This window comes from Schistocerca piceifrons, unplaced genomic scaffold (genome assembly GCF_021461385.2).
Source record: "Schistocerca piceifrons isolate TAMUIC-IGC-003096 unplaced genomic scaffold, iqSchPice1.1 HiC_scaffold_2357, whole genome shotgun sequence".
NCBI lineage: Eukaryota > Metazoa > Arthropoda > Insecta > Orthoptera > Acrididae > Schistocerca > Schistocerca piceifrons.
In genome coordinates, this window is record NW_025728291.1 from 2,430,142 (window position 1) to 2,439,071 (window position 8,930).

Here is an 8,930-nt window from a genome sequence, read left to right on the forward strand (position 1 = left end):
TTAATGCCACTAAATCGTGGTTTGTGAATCGTTTACTGGCTGTACTCTGCCGAATTTCGCTGGTTGGAAGGAGAAAAGCTTAGTGACAAATTTCACACACGGAAAAGGGGGACGAAATGTCTCCCACTGGAAGGTCATGTTGTTTTATGTAAATGATTACAAAATCAGCTAAAACGAACAGTGAGGCTGTCAGTATAAGCACATTACTGTTGTCAGTATGCTGTTGCACTGCCCAGGACCTGTAATGATAAAGGGCCCGTTTAGGTCAGGCATGTTGTATACAGAAGTGGAAGAGAGAGCACCACTAAATTCCACAATCCGCATGCATTGAACACACACAGAAATTACTGTTACTGTGTACTACTGGAGCCCAATGAGTGAATTGCATATTTTACGGTGAAAAAGAGCATGGGCAAACAGTTTTCGCTACATTAGGTTACTTAAACTGGTGTCACTCTGAGTTAGAATTTATGGTCAGCGACTAAGTGTAAGGTCAATGAGTCGGATGCGGGTTTTGCAACTGTGAAATACTTTCCTACATTATAGAAGTGAATATTAAATTTGAACCAATAATGCGAAAATTTTGAACTTGGATAGCTTATAATGAAAATCTTTCTGTTTATTGGAAAGGAAACAACTGATTTTCTAAAACATTCTCTGCCATACACAACTTGAAACAGGTCACGTCGAGCAAATAATGTGGAAGAACTGACAGCGACGTATAACGGAAGGCAGTAAGATCCCTTGGCTTTTGATTTGGCAGTATTCGACAGCCATTTCTAGGCGCAAGTAAATGAAGGAAGGCAGCGCGTTTTTGTTATCAAGTAACGTCTTCATCAATTACTTTAGTTTTAATGTAATCTGCGAGTAATTGCTGATGTTTGATATTAACATGAAAAGGACACCGTAGACAGGGAAAGAACCTCTTCTTGGGCAACTACTTCTATAATGACCAAAAGGCATTAAATGATCTTCAAGCACATGTGATCCAGCAACAGTATGAAGAAAATGATAGTAACAATGAAGGTAATAATCTAATTTTCCGGTAACTTCACACTTCACAGTGGATTTTCTCGAACTAAGAAATTTGCTGAATTGGTGAGTATTTCAAAATGGCTTCACATTCTCGCGTCCGTCGGCCGTCGTAATTTAATACAATATTATTATTATTATTATTTTTGATTGTTGCCGACTTACGTGATGGGCCTTAATAAAAATCATATTTCATTCAGTTTTGATTTACGGGTAAATGCTTTTGTGAAGTTCTCCTTTTTAACAATATTAATCTTAAATTATTTGTTACGTTAATGAATGTTAGACTCGTTGAATCTTAAAACATGGGCATACAAGTTGACCATTGGAATAAACTTTTCATAATAATTTCCTCGGCTAGTCAGTTCACTTTAAAGCAAAAAATGTTTAGTTATTAATTCCAATTGCGGCCCACACACGCGCGAGAGTATTTTTCTTACCTCCGTTAACCACTGTATTGTAGTCGGCGTCCTGGCTCTGGCTCTCGGCTATGGTCTTGAAAATAAGAATCTTAAAGCTACGTATTTTCTGCAACGTCGGGCGGCTGTGAGGAAAAATTAATATTATGTTAATAGCGGGCGAGTTTTTCGATTCCGCTAATTTTTCGTAAGTTAATATCGCCATGTAATGGCGTCATTGGCTGCATCGGATGCTGCGATTGTTGAACTGTAAATTACTTGAATGCAGTTTAATTAAAGGAAGGCGGACATGTAATCGGGATCACCTGTTACAAATTAAAAGTGAACAAAGATATTAAATATATATATTATCCGCTTAATTCGTACAAATATGCTTACATTTGTCAGCACTCGCAAGATGTCCGTCTGCACACAACCAAGACAAGAGAAGTGAAGACGACTAAAATTAACAAAAGAGCGTATCTTGTAGTCTCTTTAGATAATTTTGTTATATTTCTTTGCACTCGAAACTTACATAGAGAAATTGTTATTTTACGGTTACATTATTAAAAACATTGGTATCATTCAAGTTTTAAATGTCTCTTCGTTATAAATACTGTTTATTAAGTGTTTTCTTATTGCCTCACTGGGGACGCTATAACATCGAGGCTATGATGCCTAATAGAGTCTTTACATCCTGCAGACATGAGAATAGCATAATCTCCAAGTCAGAAGATTGCTTCCACTTAACCATTTAATACCCTTGCATTTTTTCCACCGTGATTAATTTTGTAAGCTAGGCAAATCATCCGTTACAGCAGACTCCTGGGGCTGGGAAATGTGGCCACATTGGTCTGGTGGAACGAACTATCACAGATGCAACACATGGGTTCAGGCATTTAATTTTAAGAGTCATAAACAGATTTACTTTACCTCTGGTAACCTCAACAGAAAGACGTTATAGTCCAGAATCCGCATTAAACATCACGTTCCTTCATTACCAATTGGGCAGAGCCGGTTTACGTTGTGAAATGACCTTGGCGGAACTCATGGTAAACAGAAATACTGTGTCCAGTAAACTTACTTAAACTAGAAAATTTAATTTTATTTGAAGAAACGATAGCCATTTAAAGGAACAGGGGTCTTATTTTTCTTGTACCTGATTGAACTAGAGACGTTGAAAAATTTGGTTTTGGACTGTGATTCGATTTCGTATCTCATCTTTCGAGGATCTGAATCTCTCGGAACAATATAGTTCAATCATTTCGTTCCTTTTCCCAAGAATGCAGACTTCTCTAAGTCTCCTCCAGAGGTAAGTATGTGGGTTCGAATCCTGATCCAGTACACAATTATTCATAATTCAATTTCAAGCCCTACCAAGTGCATACTAGTCCGCTAGTGAAAATTAACGTGCATTTTTAATGTCTGTTCATGTGTTGCCAACAAACGCAATAGGTGTCCTAATTTCTGGTCAAACACGCACACATCTTACTGTTGTTGAGTAAGCAAGTGTTACTTAAGCTATGTTCGTGGATGATACAGAAGGACGGTAGAAGTGCTGTTCGATTGTCACTCAGGCACAAAATTTTGTATCCTTATTTTAGATTCAAACACCTAGTAGCTGGTAAGAAAAACCGATGCGTAATATTTGACTTTACTTTGTGAAAAATCCGATTGCGTGTTGGGTTCGCATCTCCATCACAGAACTTTACATCATGCGCTTCATCTTTAAGTGCATGAACACTTTGCTCCTTCTGAAAGTAGGTATATCACACATCTTTCGTGCTTAGTTAACAGGGACGAAAGGGTCTTTACAGGAGTCCTGGTTAATTAAAAAAACTGTCGTCTTTTATTTTCAAGTTTAGATTTGGTTACTGATATTGGCGAATATTTCTGTAACTCGTACCTCTTCATGTCTAGTCAGCAATATGATATGATTAGATTAGATTAGCTTAATGCTTGTTCCATAGATCATGAATACGACATTTAGTAATGATGTAGAAGGTGTCATTTTAATGAAAGATTTCTTTACATACCATCATTCAGTTTCTTTGCAACAATTTTTTACCCTCTCTCTCTCATTCTCTTTTATTTTTATCTCTCTCCCTCACTCTCCCTCTCTCTTCTCTCTCTCTCTCTCTCTGTCACACACACACACACACACACACACACACACACACACACACACACACTGTTGACATGTACTTATGGTCTCGGTTCGATTCCAACTTCTGCTGATGATTTTTGATAAGGAGAGACAGATTCTGTTCTCTGCTGGCTACGCCAAGTGAAGAGGGTACAATGGCATTGTAGTCTGACATTCATGTTAAACATGATATTCCTTCTCTACCAAGTAGACGTTAGACTGAACTACAATAAAGTCAGGAGTCGCGATACGTAGAAACTGTGGTGTCACCGCCAGACACCACACTTGCTAGGTGGTAGATTAAATCGGCCGCGGTCCATTTAGTACATGTCGGACCCGCGTGTCGCCACTGTGTGATCGCAGACCTAGCGCCACCACAAGGCAGGTCTCGATATACGAACAAGCACTCGCCCCAGTTGTACGGACGACCTAGCTAGCGACTAGATGTACGAAGCCTTTCTCTCTCATTAGCCGAGAGACTGAATAGCCTTCAGCTAAGTTAATGGTTACGAACTTGCAAGGCGCCATTAGCCTTACAGTGATTGTAATTAAAGTCTCCTGTGTATAGTCAAGAGCGATGTACCACAATGATTGATTAAAGATAAGTATTAATCCAGCTACGTACTTTTCTTCATAGCATTAATTACGTAGCCTGTTCCAGTACTTCATGCCCGTCTGCGTTAGTCTAGCGTGCATTTTCAGCCATCTCGATCTACAAGGTGTTGGCCCAGCTGCCGACACATCACATGGCGACGAGTCTACAAAGGATCTTGTGTTTTACTTTGCCCTAATTTATTTGTGTCGTGGCTTCGCCACATTCTCCAGATGTACTGTCCGAATTTTATCGCTTGCAGAATCAGCAGACGCAGGCGTTATTGGATGCCCTTGGACAGCTTGTCCAGGGTCAACGTGCCATTCAAACCGATGCGGCCGCCGCCGCTTCACCAGTACCGCAGCCACAACCTGCCGTTGCACCACCATTTCGAAATTTTGATGAAACCCACGAGACTTGGCGGGAATGGTCCCGCCAGTTTGCCTTCCACCTCGCCGCCTACAGAATTCAAGGTAATGAGCGGCAGCCGTTTTTGCTTTCTTGTGTCGGTGTGTCCACCTACCGTGTGATAGTGAAATTGTTTCCCCGACGCGACGTAGCAACTCTGTCCTACGAGGAAATTTTGTCTGCTTTAGATGCCTATTTCAAAGAAACAGTTAATGTGGTTGCAAAACGGTATACATTTTTTCGTACAAAACATACGGCCGGTCAAACTAATAGGGAGTGGGTAGCAACATTGCAAGGACTTACTAGGGACTGTGCCTTTGACTGTGACTGTGGTCTTTCTTATTCAGATACAATGGTACGTGATGCAATTGCACAGAACGTTTCTGATGTTCGCATACGGGAGCAAATTTTCAAACTAATTAATCCCTCCCTTCAACAAGTGATAGACATTTTGGATAGACAAGACACACTTGACTGTGCTCAGGAATCTTTTGAAACTTCGCCAGCAGTGTGTAACATTAACCGGCCCGCCGGGCGAGCTGCGCGGCGCGGTCAACTGCCCTCGCGCAAACAAACGCAGCTGCCGCCGCGCTATAAACCAGGTGTGCCGCGCCAGCCCACAAATGCAGTGAAATCATGCCCGTGGTGTGCTACTAGACATTCGCGTGAACATTGCCAGTCACGCCAAGCTATTTGCTTTTTCTGTAATAGGAAAGGACATGTTCAAAGTGTTTGCCAGAAAAAGCTCCGATCAGACAATCACAATCATTCCAGGCCCTTTGCTTCGCGCCGGAATAGACCCAAGGACACTCAGGATCGTGGACCTTCGCCCATGGACATTCATGTAGTTAATTCCGATTCGTCCAGTGCCACTTTCTCTAACAGTGACTGTGTTCGTCCCACAAAAACTGTACGTCGACGTCGCCGGAACTCACGTCAATTAGCAAGTGATTCTGTACAAGTGTCTGTTCCCTTTGCACAAAACAGTCGCTCTTGTCGTCAGCAGGACAATAAACTTTTTGTGGACTTAGACTTTGAAGGCAAAGTGATACCATTCCAGCTCGATACCGGAGCTGCAGTTTCATTGCTCAATCACGACACGTACAAACGACTGGGCGCACCTCCGTTGCGTGCCGCAAATGTTCAGTTAAAAACATATTCCGGACAGACAATTCCTGTGTTAGGACAGTGCACTCTTCTTGCAACATATAAGGGATAAACAAAACGTGTGTCATTTTACGTTCTTCGTTCTTCTACTGCAGTGAACTTGTTTGGCTTAGATTTATTTCAGTTGTTTAACATGGCTATTGTAAATCAGGTCCTATCAGTGAATCAAACTGTGCCTTCAGACAGTGTTTCTCGCTTATGTGACGAAATTGCAGACATTTTTGCACCAGGCTTAGGTTGCGCTAAAAACTATGAAGCACATTTGGAACTGAAAGTCAACGCGCAACCGAAATTTTTCAGAGCGCGCACTGTTCCTCACGCATTGCGTCAGGAGGTCGCAAGAACATTGAACAATGTAGAATCACAAGGTGTGAGTGAATGTGCGCAATGCCTCTTCTCTTTCAGCTCCGCTTCATCGCGTACGCCGTACAGGTGTTCCGTTCGTCTGGACGACGGAATGCGAACGCGCCTTTCGCCAGTTGCAATCGGCGTTGCTTTCTAATACTTGCCTCACGCCTTTCGATCCCCGGAACCCCTTTTGTTGATGGTAGATGCATCGGATTTCGGGATCGGTGCTGTGCTTGCGCACAAAGTTGGCTCGCATGATCGCCCTATTGCCTTTGCGTCCAAATTGCTCTCGTCTGCGCAAAGAAATTACTCCCAGATAGAGAAAGAAGCTTTGGCTCTCGTGTTTGGTGTTACTAAGTTCCATGATTTCTTGTATGGTCGTCATTTTACCATCATCACAGACCACAAACCTTTGACATCGCTTTTTCATCCGAACAAGCCGGTACCTCCACGTACAGCGCAGAAATTCATTCGCTGGTCTATTTTCCTCTCGCAGTACCGCTACGACATCTTGTATCGGTCCACTGCTCAGCACGGAAACGCCGATGCGTTGTCCCGTTTGCCTGTTGCTGAGGATATAGCATTCGATTCTTCCGAACTTGCTTGCATGTTCATTGATTCGGAAACCGATGAAGTGGTTGAATCGTTTCCGATTGATTTTCGTAGTGTAGCTACAGCCACCGCTGCTGACCCTGTCCTTGCTACTGTTTTGCGTTTTGTTGCTACGCAATGGCCTTTGTCAAAGTCTCGGATTGCGGATCCGTTGGTTCGCCAATTTTTTGCTCACAAGGAGAGACTTTTTGTTCGACGTGGTGTTTTGTTGTTGCGTTATGATAATGATCAGTCCCGAGTCGTGGTCCCACGTTCGTTACAGTCCTCTGTTTTACGGCTTCTTCACCAAGGACATTGGGGTATAGTGCGAACGAAACAACTTGCTCGTCAGCACTGTACTTGGTTCGGAATCGATGCTGCGATTACGAATATGTGTTCTTCTTGCATGGCGTGTGCCGAACAACAATCCGCACCGCCGCGGAAAGTCTTTGCATGGCCAAACGCCACTTCCCCTTGGCAACGCTTGCACATTGATTTTGCTGGTCCATTCTGGAATGCTCGATGGTTGGTTCTGGTCGACGCCTTCAGTAATTTTCCTTTTGTTGTCCGGATGTCTTCCACGACGTCCTCCGCCACCATCCAAGCGTTGTCTGCTATCTTTTGCATTGAAGGTCTTCCGCAGACTATTGTTTCCGACAATGGCCCACAATTCATGTCCGCAGAATTTCAGTCATTCTGCCAGGCCAATGGTATTCAACATCAGACATCCGCGCCGTTTTCGCCTCAGTCAAACGGTGCCGCTGAACGATTGGTCCGGACTTTCAAGTCGCAGATGTTGAAATTGAAAGAGTCGCATTCTCGGGAGGAGGCGTTGTTGCTCTTTTTGTCCTCGTATCGCTCTCAGCCCCTCGATGGTCGCTCGCCGGCTGAGTTGCTCCATGGTCGTCCTCATCGCACCTTGATATCTTTGCTGCATCCGCCGCATCAGGTTCCTGTGCAGCGGCAGACTCCTGCTTTTGCTCCAGGCGACGTTGTGTTTATCGCAACTATCGAGGTACACGGCGTTGGCTCGCAGGGCGCATTCTTCGCTGCCTCGGCCGCGCGATGTATTTGGTTTTGGGGGCCTCTGGTGAGGTGCGTCGGCATCTCAATCAGCTGCGCCTCTGTCGTCGCACGGGTTCTGCCGCTCCCCGTCTGCTTTCAGCGACGGTGCCGTCCGGTCAGCGCCCTGGGGACCCATCTACTGGCTCGCCTCATCCCCAGGTGTTACCGACGATGCCTTCCATTTTGCCCCATGGCGACGCGCCGCCGCCGCCGCCTCCGCCGCCGCCGCCGGTCCTCCGGCCGGCGCCGCCCGCATTCGACGCTTCGCTGCAGCCGCCAAGCGCCTCCCAGGGTCACGCGCCGCCGATCGCTTCCCGTGACCAGCTGTCCTCCGCCATGCAACTCCCGCCCGCTCCGGACCACATGACGTCATCGCGCGTCGGCTACCCCGACGCAATGGAGGTCGACCCTTCGGCCCCTCCTGTTTCTTTACGGGCGCATACACCGCATGTTGACGTGCACCCTGGACTAGGTTTTCAGGCGTTTCCTAGCTCCCCTCGGACCGAATGGCCGGGTGCGGGTGGCACAGCCTCGCCTGTTGTTAGGCTCCCCCCCTCATCGCATACGTCAACATGGGGTCCTCCCCACGGCGGGCGGAAGCCTTATCTCACGACCGTTCGCCGATTTGCGGGGGAGGAATGTGGTGTCACCGCCAGACACCACACCTGCTAGGTGGTAGATTACATCGGCCGCGGTCCATTTAGTACATGTCGGACCCGCGTGTCGCCACAGTGTGATCGCAGACCCAGCGCCACCACAAGGCAGGTCTCGATATACGAACAAGCACTCGCCCCAGTTGTACGGACGACCTAGCTAGCGACTAGATGTACGAAGCCTTTCTCTCTCATTAGCCGAGAGACAGAATAGCCTTCAGCTAAGTTAATGGTTACGAACTTGCAAGGCGCCATTAGCCTTACAGTGATTGTAATTAAAGTCTCCTGTGTATAGTCAAGAGCGATGTACCACAATGATTGATTATAGATAAGTATTGATCCAGCTACGTACTTTTCTTCATAGCATTAATTACGTAGCCTGTTCCAGTACTTCACGCCCGTCTGCGTTAGTCTAGCGTGCATTTTCAGCCATCTCGATCTACAAGGTGTTGGCCCAGCTGCCGACACATCAGAAACTCTTTCAACAATAACCTTTCTTATACTAGTTATTTTTTTCTAGTGATGAAACA